General features: G+C 37.0%; 1 protein-coding gene across 1 annotated transcript in view; it reads left to right on the plus strand.

Moving 5' to 3' along the window:
• The first annotated feature begins 15,886 nt into the window (after window positions 1–15,886).
• znf407 (zinc finger protein 407) overlaps window positions 15,887–24,084 on the plus strand; it is a 43,205-nt gene continuing 35,007 nt past the window's right edge. The window contains exon 1 of the mRNA XM_042755779.1: window positions 15,887–16,201. The gene's annotated coding sequence lies outside the window, so the exon portion shown is untranslated. The remainder of the gene's footprint in view (window positions 16,202–24,084) is intronic.

Raw genomic sequence — 24,084 nt, forward strand, 5'->3', positions numbered from 1 at the left:
GTGGTGTCGTCTGCAAACTTAATAATGGAGTTGGATCCATGCACAGGCTTGCAGTCGTGGGTGTAGAGGGAGTAGAGGAATGGGCTCAGCAAACAGCCCTGTGGTACGCCGGTGTTAAGTGTGATGGTGGAGGAGCAGGTGTGGCCTGACCTAACATGCTGAGGGTCTGCTGGTCAGAAAGTCCATGATCCAGTTGCAGAGGGAGGTGTTAATGTCCAGGTCTCCAAGTTTTGTGGTCAGCTTGGAGGGAATGACGGTGTTAAATGCTGAACTGAAGTCAACAAACAACATCCGTACATATGTGTTGTTATTGTCCAAGTGTGTTAGTGCAGAGTGCAGCACTGTGCATACTGCATCCTCTGTGCTCCTGTTTCTGCGGTAGGCAAATTGATGTGGGTCCAGTGTGGGTGGGAGGCAGTCTTTGAGGTGTGCTAGGACCAATCGCTCAAAGCACTTCATAATGATGGGTGTGACTGCTACAGGGCGGTAGTCTCCGTTCCATCCTTCAGGGAATGAGGGTTACCATATAGACGCTGTGGAAGCCCCATCCTTCCCGAAGGAGTTTTCGGAAGCAAATACACATATAGCATCCGTTTAGGTGTATATGGAGAAATTTAAGGTGATTCAAACCCTCTTGGGAAGGCAGAAGTCTGCCAGGGAAACATAGTCTCTAAGGCTATACTGTGGACAATACGCATACGAGTACCGCTTAGGTCTCAATATGGAACCCAGCCTTCCACGGTTCTCATGGATTCATCATGAAGGCCTGGCTCCGGATGTTCCGCCGTGTCCAGCTGCCTAGGGTGATGGAGGATCTCAACAGGGTCTACTGTACGGACACTCTGGAGCAGTTTTAGCAAGCCGACACTAAGCCACTACCCGTTTGAGGTGAGAACACAGGAGGATACCGGCTCTACACGAAGGATATAGAACCTAGCAAACTTGTTAGGGGTCGCCCAGCCCGCAGCTCTACAAATATCTGTCAGCAAGGCACCACGAGCCAGCGCCCAGGAGGATGCAACACTTCTAGTTGAGTGAGCTCGCAACCTGAACGGGCAGGGCACGCCCTGTGCATGATAAGCCAGGGTTATGGCTTCCACAATCCAATGGGCCATCCTCTGCTTAGAGACGGCATTCCCCTTCTGCCAGCCTCCGTAATAGACAAAGAGCTGGTCTGAGGTCCCGAAGCTTTGTGTCCAGTCTACGTAGCATCTCAATTTCTTAGATGGGACAGAGCAAAGTCAGGGCTGGGTCTGCCTCCTCCAGGGGCAGCGCTTGCAGGTTCACCACTTGGTCTTTGAATGGTGTTGTGGGAACCTTGGGCACATAGCCGAGCCGGGGCCTCAGGATTACCTGGGAGTCAGCCAGCCCAAACTCTAGGCACGAATATATATACTGACGCCCAGCTTTTAAATGGTATAGTGTATATTATTACACTTGGAGTAAGACTGGAGTAATGATGCTGAAAATTTTGCTTTGATAACAGGAATAAATTAAAATTTAAATTGAGATGATGTTAATTAAACTTCATAATGTTTCACCTGATTATACATTTAGTCAGGAATTATAGTCTGGAAAAAGTCTAACTAGTAAAATGTGTACAAGTTATATGAAAACTAATACAAGTAGATTAATAATAATAAAGACTTACTCATGTTTATCTCTGCTGGGTCAGCCACTTCGTTCTTCTTTCGGAGGTAATCAAATCTTACTATAGAAATCTTTTCTATAGATATCGCTCTCATGTCTCTTCGTTAAGTATTCACTCAATTACAGTTCATTTTAATGACACGTTTCTAAATAAAGATAACCGCAGACCAAGGCTGCAGACAGCGCACTTTGTTTGTTTTCTTTATTTTATAAATGCACAAAGTTTTGTTGTTATCATGTGTGGATACAAATAAAAGTAGACCCTTTACAGATTCGTTTGATGTGTAATTTAAGTTCCTTTCAGTCTTATCATGAGAATTTGCCTCAAAACGCGTATATCCGCGTTAGCCGACTTCAGAGGGTTAAGCCGGTCGGCCTGGTAGCCAAGGCTCACATAGCCACAGGCCACTATAGTTAAGCCGGTCGGCGTGGTAGCAAAGGCTCACATAGCCACAGGCCACTATTGTTAAGCCAGTCGGTGTGGTAGCCCAGGCACACATAGTCAAAGGCCACTAGTGTTAAGCCGGTCAGCGTGGTAGCCCAAGCACACATAGATAGTAATACATGTGGTTCACATGGCTCTTCAGATCAGCAGCAGTACATATGTCTTGGCGATAGATCTGCTTGTTGGGGGGTGTTTTGTTCTTGTTTTGGCTTGTATTTTCCCTTCTGTGTCTCCTGCTTTGTGGGGGGTTATTTCATGTATGTTATATTTGACGCAACAATATTTCTTACATGTTCACAGCAACATGTTGTGGATGTATTGGTAGTAGCAAGTCTCGGTACTTTTTCTGCCGCAGCAGCAGAGTAGCAGATCTATTCTTCCAAGACCAAATACATTAACGTTGTCATGTACATTACCATGCCAATCCCTCCGAGAGTTGTTATGACAGAAATACAGAGTTCTGGCATGAAAATCTAGATGGTGCAGTCCAATAGGTCTAACTCAATCTGACCTAATGACATCATTATCACATGACACAGCTGATTGGTTCTCTCCTGTATCGGTAGCCAATGTGCTCAGCATTCAAATATATGACTACAGCTTACCGTAGCAGTTGCAGCTTACTTCAGAAACCCTCCATCTTCCCTAGCTCCACCTGTATAGATCTGCTACGAGGTGATTCATGTATGTTATATGGGGGTTATTTCATGTATGTTATATTTGCAGCAGCAATATTTCTTACATGCTCACAGCAGCATGTTGTGGATGTATTGGCAGTAGCAAGTCTCGGTACTTGCTCTGCCACAGCAGCAGCAGTGTAGCAGATCTATTTCACCAAGACCAAATACATTAACATTGTCATGTACATTAACATGCCAATCCCTCTGAGAGTTGTTATGACAGAACTTCAAATACCTTGTTACATCCTGCCATTTTTTTTTTTTCAGTTTTGCAGAACTTTCTTATAGAGGAATTATTTGGTCAGATTATAAACTAAAAGTCTAAAACTAAAAGTCTTAAACCAAAACTAAAAATCTAAATTTGAAACTTAAAGTCCAAGTCGAAAATTAATCTGGTATTTAGGATTGGGCATTTTCTATTTAGGGTTGGGCATTTGGTCATTAAGCCATTTAGGATTTAGGATTGGGCATTTGGGGATTTAGTATTGGGCATTTAATTGGGCATTTAATCTTTTAGCCATTTAGGATTGAGGATTGGGCATTTGAGGATTGAGGACTGGGCATTTGAGGATTGAGGAATGAGGAGTGTATACAAATTAGGAGGCGTGGTCCAAATACTGGAGGCTGGGTTTGAAATGGCTGGTGCGCAGAGGCACCTTATGGACAGCAGAGGGAGCTCCCAGTGCTAAAGAGCACACTGTAATGAAGCCAAACGGAGCGAGTGAGTGGCTTGAGCGAGGACTGTGTGATAACTTCAACTTAATGACAGCTTTGTAACATTTGTGGCCTCAAACCGAGCGTACAACTGATGCTTGCGCGCGCGGTAAATCACCTCCGCGAGATGAAAACAATATCGCACGCGAGGAAACGGGAGCCCGTGAGCTAATTTCAAACTCTCTCGCGCGCGTGACATGTTCTTTGTAGTGATGGGTCGTTCGCGAAGGAGCCGACTCTGAGAGCCGGCTCTTGTAGGTGAACGACGAGAGCTGGCTCGCATATCTGAAGAGCTGACTCTATTTAAAAAATATATATATATATAACCTATAGAAATTTAATCATTATGTAATAATGAAATAATGGATGCATTTTATTTTATTTAAAATAATTGACTAATTCAAAGAACAAAAAAAATATTATATAGGCCTAAAGGCGCACATATTCGTCTGAACAGCCTCACATTCTGTTCCTGTCAATCATACACGAGGTGTCAACCAATTATATGGCATGAGGGAGGGGCCGGGCCATCATCACACACAACACCACACACACAGTGTCAAACTCGGAGAAGAAACCGCATCAGCCCCTCGAAAGTAAGGCAGCTTGCATTTCTGAATGCAAATCTCTCATAAAATAAAAATATGATCAGCATTGTGTGTGTGTGTGTGTGTGTGTGTGTGTGTGTGTGTGTGTGTGTTCATGCTAGTTTTACAAAACATAACTAGTGAGATAGTTCATGCTGGTTATATAACATGCCAAAAAAGAGGGACCAGTTTAATCCTCAGTTATTTATTTTTCTTTAATATGGGTTCTATTATGTTGTTCAGATTCAGATTGTATGTGTTTTGTAATGTTGTTGTTTCTATGCATTAAAAAGTTGTAATTTAAATGCAAATGTTTAATAGTATTCTTTTTTTCATAACAAATCAATGCATTTGTAAAGAAATTGTGAGACATTGTGAGTTTGATTTCATTTAATAATTTACTAGAATTGGTTTCACACCTATCATAGTCAAAACATTATTGTTTTTTAAAGAGCCGTTTGTGAGCCAAAAGAGCCGGCTCTTTTCAGTGAGCTGAGTCAAACGAGCCGGCTCACGAAAAAGAACCGAAATGCCCATTTGCGCGCAATAAAAGCCCTTGCGCGCGCATGATCATTCCCCAGCTGCTCGCGCTCGATCTTCTCACCTGCTCGCTCGAACACTTATATTTTTGTCAGTCGTGACAAAAATAAAAGTGTTCGAGAGAGCAGGTGAGAAGATCGAGCGCGAGCAGCTGGGGAATGATCATGCGCGCGCGAGGGCTTGTATTGCGCGCAAAGAACATGTCACGCACGCGAGAGAGTTTGAAATGAGCTCGCGGGCTCCCGTTTCCTCACGTGCGATATTGTTTTCATCTCGCGGAGGTGATTTCCCACGCGCGCAAGCATCAGTTGTACGCTCGGTTTGAGGCCACAAATGTTACAAAGCTGTCATTAAGTTGAAGTTATCACACAGTCCTCGCTCAAGCCACTCACTCGCTCCGTTTGGCTTCATTACAGTGTGCTCTTTAGCACTGGGAGCTCCCTCTGCTGTCCATAAGGTGGCTCTGCGCACCAGCCATTTCAAACCCAGCCTCCAGTATTTGGGCCACGCCTCCTAATTTGCATACACTCCTCAATCCTCAATCCTCAAATGCCCAATCCTTAATCTTCAAATGCCCAATCCTCAATCCTAAATGGCTAAATGATTAAATGCCCAATCCTAAATACTCATATTCTTAATATTAAATCCCCAAATGCCCAATCCTAAATCCTAAATGGCTAAATGACCAAATGCCCAACCCTAAATAGAAAATGCCCAATCCTAAATACAAAATGCCCTATCCTAAATACCAAATTCCCAATCTTAAATACCAAATTAATTTTCGACTTGGACTTTAAGTTTCAAATTTAGATTTTTAGTTTTGGTTTACGACTTTTAGTTTTAGACTTTTAGTTTATAATCTGACCAAATAATTCCTCCATACTTTCTCCCAGAGGACCAATTAACAAAGCCCTCCTTTGAGATGGCAGCATAACCTTTTAAAATTTTAAACTGTGATAATTTAGATAATAAGAGATAAAGACAAATGCAAAACAGCATCTGGGAAGACATTTGTTTTCATGGTTTAAAAATCAATGTCTAAGAAAGAACACTGCTTAGAGTAGCTTGAGCTGCTTTGAGTAATATCATAGTCTATAGATGTTCTCAATAAACATTTGCTCAAACAGATTCTTTCAAGAACTTCCCAAATATGTCAATAGACCCTAACTATTATAACAGATCCTAATTAATTATAAATATTCCGGTAATATCTTCCCCCAGCACATGCAAAGTTAAATTTTTAATTTGTTTACCACAACTGTCCAGTGGTGGTGGTTAGGGATGTAACGATTAACTGCGAGCAGGTGGAAATATGTGACGATTCAAATCGGTTGAGATGCTAAATAAATCGCCATTCATTTAGGTGTAGGAGTTTATAAGAATGCATGTCTGAGGGAAACAGCAGAAACCAAGGAAAGGCTTTAAGCGCCACCTGCTGGCCGAAAGTGAATCTGCGTCTCATTCAGTTCGTCCACTGTTTCATGCAGATATTTTATATGTATAGTTTAACAAAACTGAAGTCAAACCATTCTGTTTTTGCTTCAAAATTTCGAAATTATACAATCTAATTCAGATTAAAAACTGCTCATGTTGCATGTATGCAGCATATTTGTTTGGATCATGATTAAAATGCAGTGGTTGCCTCTAATTTTAAATGGAAAGAACACAGACAAAGCCTTATTTTGTTTATATGAAGAGATTTATTTTGTGTTATTTATTTGATTTGGGGCTTGTTTTTAAATTTCAATTTAGTTTTGTTATTTACATTTACATTATATTTAAATTTTGTCATTTAGCAGACGCTTTTATCCAAAGCGACTTACACATAAGGACAATAGAAGCAATCAAAACCAACAAAAGAGCAATAATATGCAAGTGCTATATTATTATAGTTATATTTCAATTTCACAAAGAAATGTGCAGCATTTTGTCAAAGCAATAATAAAAGGACACATTTAATTTATAATTTATCTTAAATCTCATTTTGTTTAAAAAATAAAATAAAACCGTGAATCGAAATGAATCATGAAATTAAAATTGTGAATCGAATCGAATCGTGAGTTGAGTGAATCGTAACATCCCTTGTGGTGATCATTCACAATGCCAATGAGATATCTGTACATCGTGGGGTCAACCTAAAAAATCCAAAAAGAGGACTGACGTGTTATGCGTTTGATGTTTCATAATTCATACATAAATAAACCTAAGCAAACCAACCTTTAATTTAATTTATTTTTTTCATTCCAAATGTTGGTCGATTTGGCTCGAATGAGTCGATTTGGAATGCTTGTTCTTTTGACTCTGCATTGTGATGCCACACAAGAAGACACATGTATGCATTAATAACCTATCAAAACAGTGTGGGATTAGCAGTGGATGTTAAAATTATATCTACAATTTCAATCACAGAATATTTTAAAAGACTTACAAATCTTACCTCACTTTCAAGCTCTTTATTTGGAGCAGTTTTATTAATGTCTGCAAAAAATATTTTATGCAGCCCAGTTCTGGAGAGCAACACACATTTTTTTCATGCCCATGCCTCTTGAACAACTGTATTGATAGATGTCATAAGAAAATTGTAAATGTGAGAAGACATGATTTTTAACTTTCATTAGTTTGTAGCTTTACTTTGTTATGATGTTGACTTACTGCTGGTGAGATGGTGCTGTACTGCTGTTGTTGTGGTGGTAGGTGATGATGACACAGATGCAGATGTGCAGTCAGGAGATGCAGCCACTTCGGAGATGGAAGGTGATGATGGTAAAGATGCAGAGAAAGGTGATTCAGCCACTTCGGAGATGGTAGGTGAAAATAGTAAAGATTCAGAGACAGGTGAGGCAGCCACTTTGTAGATGGTAGGTGATGATGACCCAGATGCAGCTGCTGCAACACTTTTTTTGTTTTTTTTTTTTTTTATAATTTTTTTTTTAGTGTGTTATACATTTTTTTTGATATACACGGACATCCCTGGCCAGTAAAATCTTTTGGATATGGCATCTTTGTTTTTTTTGTTTTTTTTCTGTCCACAAAGTGCACCAATCCTGCTAGCATGAAACTCTATAAAACATTTATTAGTATGCTCTGCACTACAAACAACCTTCGTTCACGGGGGTACCTTTGTATCTTCTGTAGTACAGCTGACCATCTGAACGATACAGTAACAATACAATACCTATTAATTACAACATCAAGCAATAGCCTATAATATGACTAAACTAGACATCTCTCCATTGGGTCCCTTGTCAAACAATGTAAAACAACTCTTGTAAATAATGAAGTTAAACATTGTATTAATTTATTAAATGAAAATAACAGGCCTCTATAAAATTATAATAGCCAAATGGAATATCCTAATATAAAGCTACATGTAATGTTGCAAAGGGATTTAAAAACAACAGTATTAATTCATCACATAGTTTTAGTCACCTTCGATGTCATAAATAGCAGCTTTTTTCCGAAATCGGATTTCTTGTCCTTGAATAACCCCAAGGATACCCACCTCCTGTTTTGAAGTTCACAATAGCACTGTACTTTGCAGGATCCATAATCTACCGACCAAAAAGCACAATGAACAAGTAAGGATTGGTTGTCTAGAGGGGTTTGCTGGGACTGATTGTATTGTATTTTATAGTCCCGTTCAAAAAAGTTTAACATCTAAATGTTTTCCTTCTTGATGTGCACTGATCCTAAGGGCCTTTAAATGTTAGAATATATAAATATTCATTAATATTCATTCATTATTTAGTTATTTATTGACTTATGAATCTATTGTCAAACTTAATTCAAGGTAGTCAGACTCAAATTTTTACAATATTTTACACTGAGAGTAGTAAATAATGATATCAATTCTATTTTGATGTAAGATTTGCAAGGCTATAGGGCTAATAAGCTACCATAGCTGGCAACCATAATTTACAAAAAAAAGTGTGAATGGGGCTGATTGACATTTTTGGGAGCACAATACTGTGTAGCATACACAACACATACACAAATCTCTCATAAAGTGATTCATTATGAGCCTGATAATAATTGTTGTGTTTTTGTTTTGTTTTTAACATAAGTTTTTAACTTATTGAGCTTTCATGACCTCCAGCTAGTTGGCTTGTAATTTCTGTTCCAGAACAGGAATGCAGCACACATATAAGAGTTAAATCAGCCCTGGTCAGACCTACTGTAAATCTGGCTATAATGTTACAATGGAAACATATTTACCTTTCAAACTGATATTTTCAAAGGATAGAAAAAAAATCTTGTTTTCTACACGGCCTGTTGTTAGCACATGAATGAAAGAAAATTAACAGTGTCATAATATATCATTCAAGACTGTATCCTAAATATTCAGGTAACACTCCTACCGTATTACGCCTCCTCTTCAGCACAGCATTGTCGCACCCGAGGCAGAGTCCTGATTGGTCGATCTTTCACATGATCAGGTAGTGGACAAAACATGATGCTTTCAAACTGTACAGCAATTTGGACATCAAGATGAAATAACGTAAAAAAGGGCACAATTTTTGAATTTTATTAGTGTTACATTTGTATTTAATTGTTATTGAGCATTAAATTGTAGCTTTAATATAGTTGTTTTGTTTGGTTATGTTTTGTTTATTTATTTATTTTATGTTTTTGTTTTTACTTTTTGCTTATTTCATTGGTAAACTAAAATTCAATTAATATTCAACAAATTATACATTTTACAGAAACACAAAATCATGTAATTACAGACTAAGGCAATACACAAATAAAAAGTCAAAGTCCCAGCTAAAAGGCTTTGTCTATTAACTCTGATTACATTTCTTGAGGGGATGTTCAGGGGGATTTATATACAAGGAATGCATAAAAACTGACACACTGCACAGAAACACACATCACACTTTTATTACAATATAACCAAATAAATTACAATTACTCTTAATTTATTTAAACAAAACACAAGCAAGTGGCCATTTACGGGCATCCAGTCAGAAGAACTAGGGAGGGGGCTGTCCGTGTTGATAGAATGAAATGGGGGGGGGGGGGGTAATCTAGGCAGGTGGGTGAAAATGGGCCTGCCAAAATAATACCCTCCTAAATATTAAAATTAATTGTCTGTGTTGATAGAATGAAATGTAGCATTTTACTCACAGTATTGCTGGTAGAGGTGTATCAGCCCCATGTACATAAACTGAGTCACCACTGATAAGCTACTACTAAATATTGTAGAAACTTATTTTTTTTTATGCTTTGCAGCGATTTGTATTGTAAAAAGTGCTATACAAATAAACTTGAATTGAATTGATTGTTAAGGGGATAGTTCACCCAAAAATAAATATTCTCTCATCTTTTACTCACCCTCATGCTGTCCCAGATGCATTTTACTTTATTTCTACAGGTAAACACAAATGAAGATTTTTAGAAAAATAATCCATCTTTGTGAGTCCTAAAGATGCTTTAAAAACCACACACATCGACCGTGACAGTAATCCATCAGACCCTAGTGGTTGAATCAGTCTTTTGAAGTGAAACAATAGATAAGAAAAACGCTAATAATTTAAATTGTTTTAACTATTAACAATCGCTTCCCATCAACTGTCATACGTGCATGGGTTACAATCCACTTGTGTTATGTGGATTCACAGAGATGGACAGGGGTATGTGATTGGTTATTATGTTAAGGAGTGTTTGAATGCATAAATATGTAAACTTAGGAACCAAATATTTTTTTTAAGTGCCAAAGAATAAACTTGTTTTATTTATTTTACGATTATTATTTATTTATTTATTTACATTTTAACATTTCAATCATACTGTCATGTGTTTATGTCTCATCTTTTCTTGACTTTATCAGCATTTTAATCAATCTTGTAGATGAACTGGGAACTAAGGTTCACTTAAAGTGGGAACTAAATGTCTTTTCCAGCTTGAAATCTACAGTCACAAAGAATTGTTTATTACACAGAGTCTGTACCAGTATCATGGAGCATAAGCATCACTTGACCCACTGAGTGTAGCTTGGGCTCCTCCTCAGTGCTTCCTGGAAATGTTGTCATGCACTCTTAAAAATAAAGGTGCTTCACGATGACATAGAAGAACCTTTTTTGTCTAAATGGTTTCATAAAGAACCTTTAACATCTGAAGAACCTTTATGTTTCACAAAAGATTATTTGTGGCGAAAGAAGGCTCTCCAGATTATAAAGAAAGAGATGGTTCTTTAAAGAGCTTTTGACTGAATGCTTCTTTGTGGAACCAAAACTGCTTCTGTGAAGAACCTTTTAAGAACCTTTATTTTTTAGCTGACTGATGAGCTTATGGACACTTAATGGTTATTCTGAGGTAAACGTATATTACATTGCAGTGTTTACAAGCTTTACAGGTTTTCCGCAGTTTGAAACACTGAATGAGCTTTTACACGAGACATTTCAGTAAGTTGTACTGTAGGATCTCTTATAAAATAGCCTATCTTTTGATGTTAATTTATGTTCACTATGTACTATATTAGTAAAGAGAAAGATTAAATAGGTTACTTGTCCTTGAACTGAGGCGCAAAATCGACCGCGCCTGCCCCATTAAGGAGCGCCAAAACTGTATTGTTTGAATTTCGTTATGAATTCGGAATAATTTTAAAGCTGGTACTTTTTATTAAAAAGTGACAAAGCACAGAGCTTTTTGCGATTACTGGACGGCAGTTGCACTTCAAATAATGAAGTTCACGCATTAAAAGAACACAGACCAAGATCTTATTTAGAAGAAGACATATTAGTAATTATTATAAACGAGAATTGTTAACGATATTGCCAATATCCACACAGCTGACAGCTTTACCTGTTCTAGTTTGTTCAAGTTGTGCACGAAATAGACGCTGTATTTTCTGCACTTTCCGTTCTTACGTCTCCGTCATTTCTCTCTCGCTGCACAGCGGAGCTGCGTTTATCAGACTGTGTGCGTCAGCTCTGATGTGCGGCAGAGATGAGGACTGTCTGAAACTCTCTTTTTCCACTAAAACTTTGATGTGCATCGTCTCAGTTTAATACGTGAACATAACAAAAGATTTGATCGCAAAACAATTAGGAAAAAAGGCATTACATTCAAATGTTTTAAGTTATAACATGTAAATATATAGCCAGATAGCAATAACACTCGGGCTGATTCTGGCTGAAATGCGTCTCTGTCGGTTCAGTCTCGGCATCGGTGAGAGGATAATGGGCCAGAGCCATGCCGACTCTACAAAACACGTCTGGCTGAAAGACGGCTTTTTCTCCATGGGCCGATCTCGGCTGAAAGCTGTTGTACACGCGGCAGGTCCACACTCGGTGTAGTTGTGTGTATTAACCTTCGGCCCGAGTTCGTTTTTATCACAGACGGGGCGCTGCTAGAATGAACCAAATCATCCGCCTGGAGAAAACTTTTTTAGCGGTTAAATCCTGAGGAGCTTTCGGCGGGTAGTCGCCAGTGGCGACCTCAGCAAAACGTCACTCGCAAATTAATATTTATAGTCGCAAATGCGACTGTTTTAGTCGCAGTTTGGAGCCCTGATGGATTATTTTCTTTACCATCTTTGTTTGTGTTTGTGAAGAAAGAAAGTCATATACATCTGAAATGGCATGAAGGTGAGTAAATGATTAGAGAATTTTCATTTGTTTGTGTGGACTATGACTATCCCTGTACAGACTGATATTGCACTCCATTATGTACACATTCACTGTTTTGTTACTTAAACTGGAACAGGAACTGTTCAAAGGATCATTGCAGTGTTTAAAACAAATGTGAATTTAAAACATATTCTGTATATTATGCACTTGTGCATTTTGCATAGTAATGTATATTATGAGAATACTGTGCACTACATGTATACTATGCAGTTAGGGTTTTGTGGACTCTGGTCTTTTCTGTCACAGCATAATTGCATCCAATAGTGACAATAAAGAATTCAATTTTATTTGTATTAATTCATATTTTAAATTACAGTACATTCATTCAAGTGGCTTATAAAAGTCACACTTGAAGGAGAAGATGATTGCTAAAAAAAGTTTTTGTTTTTTTTCCATTTTAAATGTTAGATGATAATGTTAACTAAATAAAATAACTCAACAAAATGATCAGCATGATAAAACAATAGGTAGCAAGAATAGTCTTTGTGTGGAATGTACAATGAAATGACCTTTGAGGTCTGTACCATCTGACAAGCCACGATTGTAATTTTCATATTGTTTGAATTCTTCAGAATTAAGTGATCATTAATTGTGTTGGTGTAAGTGCATATGCTAAATGTTATGGCCAGGGTTGCCAACCTTGATTACCTGGTTGGAGTGAGACTTTCTTGACCTTTGAATATATCACACACGTATGATACTACTATTATTTTTAAATTGTAACAGCACAATCTTATTAGACCCTACAATGCAAAAGAAACATCAGCAATAAACAAATATTCTACGGAAACATTGGACATTATACAATATTTTCAGTATTATATACAGTATATCTAATTGAACCGCAACAGACCTTAATTTTCTCTTACGTTTGATCTCTCGTGCTCCTAAAATCTTATGTCGACAGAGTTATAACAACAGATCAATACCGATTAAACCAGGGTTTGGGAATGTTGATCCTGGAGGGTCACTGTCCTGCAGAGTTTAGCTCCAACCCTGAAAAAAATACCTACCTGTATCCTGAAGACCTTGATTAAGCTTGTTCAGGTGTGTTTGATTAGGGTTGGAGCTAAACTCTGCAGGGACACAGGCCCTCCAGTATCAACGTTCCCCACCCCTGGATTAAACTCAAGAACACAACTCCTAACTCTTTATCACTAAAATGAAATAGGAAGCCGCTAACAGCCGCTCACATCAACACAGGCGCATAACTGACACCTTCACTTCTAGGTCAAGAAACTGTCAATCAAAAACTCAGTAGTCAATGAGAACACATCGCTGCTAGCCCCGACCCCCATTAGAGATTTGTGCCAGAAAGGCGAACGAAAACTTAAGAAGCATAAATGAATTTCAGGTTATATTTTCATAAGTTTCTTGAAAAATGACATTTATTTTTATTGGTACAAAAAGTAATTCCATATTATTCTGCCACATAAGTAGTAAAAAATATTACTCAAAAATATTGATTTTAGTTGAAAAATGTGAACGCAAAGCTTCCATGAAGACAGCAGTTGCGAGCAAGCGGCAAGTTCAAACTTAACGGCCATTTAAGGGATACCTATTTCACAACATTTCACCACCCTTACCAAAAAGTAGTATACTTCAAGTTTATTTTATTAAGTATACTTAAGTAAAATTCAAGTATATTTTAAGTATACTTTATGTAGCAAGTATACAAATATCAGTGTTCTAGTAGTATACTTGTAAGTGTACTGTTTCAATACACCTTGAGACTAAATTGGCCCACTTTCTAGTATATAAAAATATACTTGTAGGTATACTTTAAGTATAACAGTAGCAAACTTTAGTTTACCTACTATGTTTGTAGTTTGTACTGCAATTATATTAAAAGTGAACTTATAGGTATACTGATAGTTTACTAATTAAATACTTTGTACACTTTGAAGTATAGTCTCAGTAAACTACTAGTTTAGTAGTTTTATACTGCAAGTATAGAAATATCAGTGTTCTAGTAGTATACTTGTTAGTGTACTGTACTGTACTGTTACTCATAAGTTTTCTTTAAGTGAACTTTACATCATACTTTAAGTATACTACTATGTCCCTATTTAGGTATTAATTTGTATATATTTTATATAGTAATATCTGATCATTCAAAACATCAAAAGAAAGAACAGGTTATCTGCTTATAAACAAAAACATTTTATTCTAGCTTCATGCATTCTTTTTTTTAAACACTTTAATGTTGGTAAGTTTCATTAAAAAATAAAGAAATAACATTGTGAACAAAAAGCTGAAAAAATATTATGAATTGGATTCAGAATGATAATCAAAATCGATCAACACCCCAAAGCTTGACTGTAATTATTACCTCTTCATTGGTCTACATTTTATTCCATAGCATTACAGTTTTGATGCTGTTTCATGTCAGATGATCGTGTTACATGTGGTAGTATCTGTTGTTTCTTTTTCTTCCTCACTTGTGTTTTTTTGGAAATTCTGTACAGAAGATGTGTACTAGTGCCCTCTACCATATAACAATGAAAACACGGATTCTAGGAGCACAAGTATAGTTCAAATATATTTCGACTTTTTGTAAGTATAAGTCAAGTATACTTAAATGTCATTTTAAGTATATTTCTGAGGAGTACATAAAGCCCATTTCTGAGAAGTACATAAAAAGTAAAATAAAAGCATACTTTCCTATTTTTAGTTTAAAAGAAGTATACTAATAGCAGACTTGAATATACTTCTTTTTCATAAGGGCATCCAATTGGCCCAACGACGGAATCCAATGGCGCCAGTCTGATTTTCATCGGTTGACTAATACCTGTTTTGTCTGGCCGCCTACTGCTTGCTCTTGACAAAAAGTGTCGTTTGTTCAGTTATTTCTAGTACAACTTGCTAGAGACAGTGATAGACAGAAATCAGAAGGTCTGAGATGATGTGCCTACTGCTCCATTCATACATGAACCTCTGTTAGACCTATCCTGGCTGTAGATTTGAGGTAACATCAGCTTCCACATGATTTACTAGTCATAATGATTTCAGGAGAGTTCATAATAAATCAAATATAACATTTTATTTGTCAGGTATGAATGTATTGTGCCAATTACATAATTAAACAATTAGAAGCCAATTCAGAAAATATAATGCAAACTGCACGTGTGAGGAGTCGAATGCCATGATAGCGTATCACATAAAATCAGTAACTGATCGCAATTAAATCAGTTTCTTGTAACTCAGTAAAAACCATTGCAACAAACGTCCTCTGAGATGTTTAATTCCCAATAATTCTGAGCATTATTCCTGCTGGTGTTCACATCAATCCACAAGTACGTTCTTATAGCTTAAGCTATTTTCATTCAGTTTGAAGTCACTCAAGTGGCCACGTCCTTAATTATGCAGAAATTTAAGGCTTAATATAATTTAGACGGATGAGTTATAAAAAAAATTCACCCCAGTTGTCTTGAAGGGCAAAATTACCTATATAGACCAAAAACCACTTTTTGTACCAGGCTGTAAACATTTTTTTTTCTGCTGTAAAGTTGGGCATTTTAACATGGCAGGTCTATGGGACTGAGTCCCTCTTGTCTCTAGCGGTAAGTCGATGAATTTTAGTCACTTCCGTATTGGTTTCAAGCAAGAGACCGGAAGGTTGCCTCTTGCTCGAAACAGTAAATCGTTTCGGGTCGTATTGGTTCAGTTGATTCAGAGTTTCGAAAAGCTTCCTTTCTCCCATCACGACCGTCAAACGCCATGCACTATAAAGGCAAGGGATTGGTGAATAAGTGACTGAGTGAGCCATTTCGGGAAGAGCGATTGGAGCACGTGATCCAAATAAACCAGTTTGAGTTTTCCATCTCCTCCCTTAATAAGAAGATCTCTGGCTGCGCTCAGTTCTCTTGTGACGTAACAGCTAGCAGACTACGGTGTGCTGTTTGTGACCAAGAGCAGAACGCGCGAAGTGAGAGAATACGACCAACATTTCAGGTAATGACGTCCAAATAGACCTTTTATTGACAACTTGAACACAAATCTGACGTTTAGAAGCTTGAAATATGCATGTTAGGGATGTTCCTGCCGCGTAGTAGCGCGTAATGTGAAGGATTTGTATGTCACGTTTAATGCGCTTTTGGGGCCTCTGTGCCGCCGTCGTTTTCAGCCCTCAATCGAAAACCCGCCTTTCCCGTGTTTCAATTGGTCGAACGCAAGAAACTAGCCCTTTGACTGGACGAGAACTAGGCCAGCGAGTCAGGCAGGGTAATAGGAAGTAAAAAAGGAAACTGTTTTATGTCAGAGTAAAAAGATGCACATAGCCAAAAGGACGATCTAAAGTTTAATATTGCTGATTAAAGTTTTTCCATCAACTTCTCGAAACAAACGGTTTCGGCCAAACAAAACACTTACAAGTGAAACTCGCTATTGCTGTACTATTGCTATAACACGCCAGTCTGTATCATTTTTAACGTAATTAAAACGTTTTAAATTAATACAGCACAGTCGTGAGTGATAATAAAGTTATAATAACCAGTTTTACAACAAGGTTCTGTTGAATTATGAATATTTCATTATTAATTACAGTGGTTCTTTATTAAAAGGTTTATAGTTTATTATAAGAGAGAATAGATTAAAGATGCATTATAACTGGATTAAAATAACGCAGTGAACACGTACGATATCAGAAAGTTAATTTCACATTTTAAAATCTTGCACGCTGATCTTCAATTCCCGTGTTCATTCTCACATGTGATCAGAATTATTGATCTGTCAGAATGCCATGGATTTAACTGTTTATTTGCATAACAAGGTTCTGCTTCAGTCCGATAATGTTAAAATACCCATCTTGGACAGTATTAAAGGGATACTCCACCCCAAAATGAAAATGTTGTCATTAATGTCGTTCCAAACCTGTAAAAGCTTTGTTTGTCTTCGGAACACAATTTAAGATATTTTGGATGAAAACCGGGAGGTCTGTGATTGTCCCATAGACTGCCAAGTAAATAGCAGTGTCAAGGTCCATAAAAGGTATTTAGACATCGTCAGAATACTCCATCTGCCATCAGATGTGCAATCTGGGTTATATGAAGCAACAGGAACACTTTTTGTAAGCGAAGAAAACAAAAATAACGACCTTATTCCTTTGTCAACAGTCTCCTCTTTGTCTCTCCATATCACCGTATGCTGCGTATGCTCTTCTGTATCATCCGCGCCACAAGGATGCGCTGTTTCTACATGTATTTAGCTTTGATTAGAAATAAATCCAATAGGCTTCATGTTTTTATTTATTTTATTTTTTATTTTTTAAACTGTAGATATCGCCCCTCTCTATGAGGTAATTTAACTGCTTCAATGCCAATATATTGCAGTGTGGAAACCGAATGTTTAAATTTAACAAAATGTTGTGCCACTGGACTTCTAGGGTCATGAAGCCTAATAATACTTTGATGTTCAGCAATACGTATTTTAATCAATCTGTTGGTTTTTCCCATGTAACAGAGTCCAAACGGGGGGCAGTGCAACATAAATGACATTAGAGGTCTTATAAGAGAAAATCTTAAATGTTTTCCCTATACAGGGATGCTTAAAAGTTTGTGTTTTATAAGTAAAATTACATTGTTGACAACCTCCACACTGGTAGTTACCTGAAAATATGGGCTTTTACTCAAAAAAATGTGTTGCCTGAGGAACAGAATAAAATTCACCCTTACCAGCATATTATGTAAATTTGAAGGTCTCTTATAGGCTTCCTGAGGTGGTTTAGCAAAAATCGTTTGCAAAATAAGATTACTATCAACAATGTACCAGTATTTCTAAATTATGCCTTGCATATCTTTATCTAATGGACAATATTGGATAAAACAATTAGCCTAGCTTGCTGTTCTTTATTTTTTAGGTTTCTTGATGAGACAGTCTTGAAGTGTTACTGAAACGATCTATTGCAAATTGAATCCACTCCTCTTAGAATGATCTCTGCCTAAACATGTTGGCCATAACTTCTGCATGACATTTATAATCCTCCTCACTACTGCAAATCCTATTAATTTGACTTAATTGAGAGACAGGCAGGGAACATTTAAAAGGAATAGGGTGATACGATGAACCATGTAAAAGCATGTTACGGTCCGTAGGTTTACAAAATAAAGTAGTCTCAATTCCAGTCTCAGTGAGAATAGCGTTAACATCTAGAAAATTAATTTGATCCTTCTGGATGTCCATAGTAAAATTCAAAGCATTAAAATTAGCAATGACATAATTTAACTATGAAACTCCAAAAGTTGAGATTCTGTGCCACTCTGTAAGCAGAAAATTTCATCAATATAACGCTTCCACGATATAATGAACTCAATAAATGGATTGCATTCTGAATTGTACACAAACAGCTCTTCAAACTGCCCACAGAATGGACCAATTTTGGTGTTTGCTAACAGTGATGATGTTTTTTGTGGGCAGAGCCTATCTGGTGGCAGAAAATTACAGTTTTAAAGTAGTAGTCTACGGATGCCATGGAATAAACAAATAATAAAAAAAAGGTCATTTTGAGTTTATATTTCAAAAATCTGACTTTTTCTCACAATTCTGAGATTATATCTCACAATTCTCATAAGAAAAATCAACTCGTCATTCTCTCTTTTCTCCTTGGCTCAGAATCATGAGTTTATAATCCCACACTTCTGGCTTTTTTTCCCCCTCAGTATGGACAAACTCACAATTGTTGAATTAAATTGAGATATAAAGTCCGAACTAGGAGATATGAACCTCAGAATTGTGAGATAAATTAGGTAAATGTTATGTAAAATGTTACAGGTTTAAACAGTAGCCTATTTCATGATGTAAATGTAGGGCTAATACAATATGTCCCCTATGAACTGTATATGTGAATATTATGTACTATTGTTTAAAACAAATGTATGCATTAAAAGTAGAGTAATCATAGCAGGTTTTGTCCATAGTCTGTCCGTTTAAATGTCTGCGTTTAGCTTCAAATGGTGTCTTTGACAACAGTATTCTATAAAAATGATTTGCATTCTGATTCTGACATCCAAAATCACAACAATAAATTTTTTTATTGTCTTATTCATGGATTTTACACATTTCCCTCCACTTGTTACCTGTGTTTTTTTGCCACCACAATGCGCACGCAGCTATAAGTGACATAACTGTGACGTCTACTCCAAATTGGTCTATTGAGAGGCCAAGCTCGAAGTCATTTTAGAGTATACTGACCCCAGAAATCTGCAGGAAATAAAATCAGATCCAAACAAAAAATAGTTATGCATCGACACAAGTTTCACAAGTTCAATTAAACAAGCAGTATTACTGTGCGTTCACACCAGACGCGACTTGCGTGAATAAATCGCGCTATTCGCGTGTAGTTGGACGCTTGAACATTTTGAGTTTATTCGCTTCATTCGCACGTGAAATTAACTTAACAACAGACGCAAATTCACGTCATGGGAGGGGCTTCTGCCAGTTGAGTTCACGCAGCATTGTGATTTCAACCACCACTTTTATTCAGATCATTTTCAAAATATTACTGTTATCGTGTCATGAAATGTAGTTTTAAAAGTATTTCAGGCGAGAATGTAGTTGTTTTAAACTCAAAACGCCCGAAACGCTCAATTCATGCGAATCGCGTCATTCGCGGTGCAGGTTGTCTGTTCGGGTCTTTGCATTGACTTAACATTGAAATCAATCGAGCCAGACGCTCGGTTCGCGTCTGGTGTGAACGCACCATTAGGGACCTTATGGGATCGTTGATTTAAGTTATACTCTGAGTAATACAGAGTAATTTTCCAGCTAAAGTCAGTTCATTGATTAATCAGTGATGTCATCTTCCAGTTCAGCTCTCTTCCAGTAGTGTCCGTGCAATCAGTCAAGCGTCCCAAACTAAGCAAGCCAAAGGCGACGGTTGCAAGTAACCAAAACTCCACAGACACAGATTCACTCTCTGACAGCAGGTCGCGCTTATGAACAGCAATGATACAGTGTTTTCTGGGTTACCGCTGTAAACAAACCAGAGGTGCGATTATGAACACTGCTGTAAAAACACTGGTATTAAAGGCAACTTTACAGATCGAATGGTCTCAATAAAAGCCATCATATCCCTAATATCCCGTATCCCATGTTAATAATTGTGCCTTTAACCCCAACAGCATGGGTGCTTTTTTTACCCCAAATACCATATTTTTACTTATTCTTCTATTATTGGAAAACTGCTGCTTTAATTACCTTGAACAAAATCGAACAACATTAACAAGACATTTGTCTCAATATATTGTCAATAATTGTTATCGAATTTTACGTGCTACATATATCTACAACATTTGAAAGAAAAAAAACCTTAAATATTGGATCAAATTATCACAGAAACAACTGTATGCAATCGTGTCAAGTATCTGCCAAATTTCCATGTGCATATTCAAATGCGATTGGGAATTGTTGATTGTTCAAGTTTACTTACCTTTCGTTATGTTCGTGGATGAAAACATCCACTAAATTAAACTGCTGTAAAAATGTATCAGATAAATATTTTTTTTTATGTTTTTTTTTAATTAAACTGCTGTATTAACCTCAGTCCTGATCAAAACTACCAAATGTTTAAAAAAAATCCAAGATTTTAACTCTTTAATTACCAAGTTCATAAATGATGTCACTGATTTGGGGAAAAAAAGACACAAAATGACATATTTTCAATATAAAAAGTGATTGTGGACTGGATTTTTTTTTTACCTTTTATCACAGTCTTGGGCATGTCAAAGATTAGTAACAACTTTGGCTTTGATGCATTGTTAGTTTTTGTGCAGCATTAGATTTTCATTTTTTTCTCCCTCATTTGTTGTTCGTGGCTGTTTTTGCCCCATTGACTTCCATTATAACTACATTTTTTTGATTGCAAAGCCATGACACCATCTAATTATGCATTCTTGATTGTTTGTGGTTTTCCCTTTTGGTAAGAGGTAAAATTTGTTATTTTTACAGTTGATCACTAGGTGGGACCATTAACCCTTTAGATAGGCCTGTGCAAAAAAAAGGCTTAGTTTCTGGCTTGTATATGGAGTTATATGGAGTATAACAGCAAATTATAGTGTTTTGTGTGTGTGTGAGATTCTTGATTGTTGGTGGTTTTCCCTGTTGGGAAGAGGTAACATTTGTTATTTTTTACAGTTGATCACTAGGTGGGACCATTAACCCTTTAGATAGGCCTGTGCAAAAAAAGTTTAGTTTCTGACTTGTATATGAAGCTATATGGAGTATAACAGCATATTATATTGTGTGTGTGTATGTGTGTGTGTGTGTGAGAGAGAGAGAGAGAGAGAAAGAGTGTGTGTGTGTGTGAGAGAGACCTTTGCGCTCTTACCTTGATGTATTTGAGAAAATCAAAATGTACACCTCTCTCTCTCAGAACTACATGGAGTAAACAAAAGTGTAATTATGCACCTGCTGCCTTTTAATGGTGGTGATAAGTATAGACTAAACAAAAGCAAAGTACGTGGATTTAAACACTTGCATGCCATCCTGCTGGTCATTTGATGGTGAGAAGAGCAGCAAGCTACACAAGAAAGGGCTTGACTTGTACCAAAGTTTTAGAAATGATTATGCAGCTTGACCCCTCCAGCGAGCTGCAGCTTATTTGAAGTTGGTATTGTATTTTGGTTCATAATACATTATGTTCATAAATCTGATGCAAAGTAGATTTTTTTTTTACAGGATTTTAAGGTTTTAAACTGGCTTTACCATTAAGAAAATACAAGCATTTCACACATAGGCCATCCGTACTTTTCACCATCAAAAGGCAGCAGGTGCATAAACACACTTCTTTTTTTTTTTATTGTTTACTCCATGTAGTTCTGAGAGCTGAGGTGCATATTTGGATTTTTTCAGATACTGTACATCAGGGTAAGTGCACAAAGGTCTCTCTCACTCTCTCTCTCTCTCTCTCTCTCTCTCTCTCTCTCTCTCTCTCTCTCTCTCTCTCACACACACACACACACACACACACACACACACACACACACACACACACACACACACACACACACACAATAATTTGTTGTTATACTCCATATAACTCCATATACAAGCCAGAAAACTAAGCCTTTTTTTTGCACAGGCCTATCTAAAGGGTTAATGTTCCCACCTAGTGATCAACTGTAAAAAATAACAAATGTTACCTCTTCCCAACAGGGAAAACCATCAAAAATCAAGAATCACACACACACACAAACACTATAATTTGTTGTTATACTCCATATAACTCCATATACAAGCCCAGAAACTAAGCTTTTTTTTGCACAGGCCTATCTAAAGGGTTAATGGTCCCACCTAGTGATCAACTATAAAAAATAACAAATTTTACCTCTTACCAAAAGGGAAAACCACCAACAATCAAGAATGCATGATTATATGGTGTCATGGCTTTGCAATCAAAAAATGTCGTTATAATGGAAGTCAATGGGGCAAAAACAGCCACGAACAACAAATGAGGGAGAAAAAATTAAAATTTAATGCTGCACAAAAACTAACAATGCAGCAAAGCCAAAGTTGCTACTAATCTTTGACATGCTCAAGACTGTGATAAAAGGTAAAAAAAATATCCAGTCCACAATCACTTTTTATATTGAAAATATGTCATTTTGTGTGTTTTTTTCCCCCCCAAATCAGTAACATCATTTATGAACTTGGTAATTAAAGAGTTAAAATTGGATTTTTTTTTTAAACATTTGGTAGTTTTGATCAGGACTGAGGTTGATTAATATATTTATGCAAAAAAAAATTAGGAAAAAATATTTATCTGATACATTTTTACAGCGGTTTAATTTAGTGGATGTTTTCATCCACGAACATAACGAAAGGGTAGTGAATTTGCCCACAGTGTATTAAGTGTTTGAAAAATTTCAAAGCATTTTTCCAAAATATGTGTCAAAATAAGATTTGTCACCAAAAATCATTCCATTAGCTGAAACACAGAGAAAGTTGTGGCCAAAATAAGACTCAACTTTACCCCCTAGTGGACGAAAACGTCCCCAACAACACATAAGGGTTAAGAAAATGCCGAGGTGAATTTTTGTACCATCTAGTTGTTTAGTTGTTTAAAGGAGAATAGAGTCAAATGCACCTTTTACCCCGATGCGCCTTTAGCCCCATTTTACCCTACAAATAACTGCCAGCAGAGGACTCCAACCCTGCTCCTGGAGAGCTACCATCCTTCAGATTTCAGCTCCAACCCCAATCAAACACACCTGAACCAGCTAATCAAGGTGTTCGGGGTTACTTTACAATTACAGGCAGATGTGTTAGAGCATGGTTAGAGAATTTGAATAAATCCAAAGTACAAAAATGAAGTGAGCAAGCAACAGTATCTGTAACTTTCACTGTAACGGTGCATGTCCACTAGCGTGGAGCGAGCAGTTTCAATTATTTCATATGGGAGTTCAGCTTCACATAATGGTGAATGTCCACTGACAACACTAGAACATCTCTGCCTAGGGATGTGTCTGTTGCAAGTTTGTTTAATCTACAGTTTTTTTCAACACATGGCCAATATAATAATCACATATATACGCAATTACAGTTGGAGCAATGCAAGCTTTCTTTTCAAATGCCTAAAGTAAAGATAGTCGGTCTATTTAAACTAGTGTTTATTAAATAAGACAGTATAATAACGATTATTCCCAGACAGTATAATTACAATAAAAGCATATTTAATGCAATATTTAATAACTACTGAAAAATTGTCATATGTGTAAAACAGTATGATTAACGTACTAAATCCAGCATAAACTCCACACTAGTGTTGTCACGGTACCAAAATTTCAGTATTCGGATGAAGGTAAGCAAAAAAATGAATGTAAGCAAATGAATCCAACAACAGA

Source organism: Cyprinus carpio, unplaced genomic scaffold (genome assembly GCF_018340385.1).
Source record: "Cyprinus carpio isolate SPL01 unplaced genomic scaffold, ASM1834038v1 S000006746, whole genome shotgun sequence".
Classification (NCBI taxonomy): domain Eukaryota; kingdom Metazoa; phylum Chordata; class Actinopteri; order Cypriniformes; family Cyprinidae; genus Cyprinus; species Cyprinus carpio.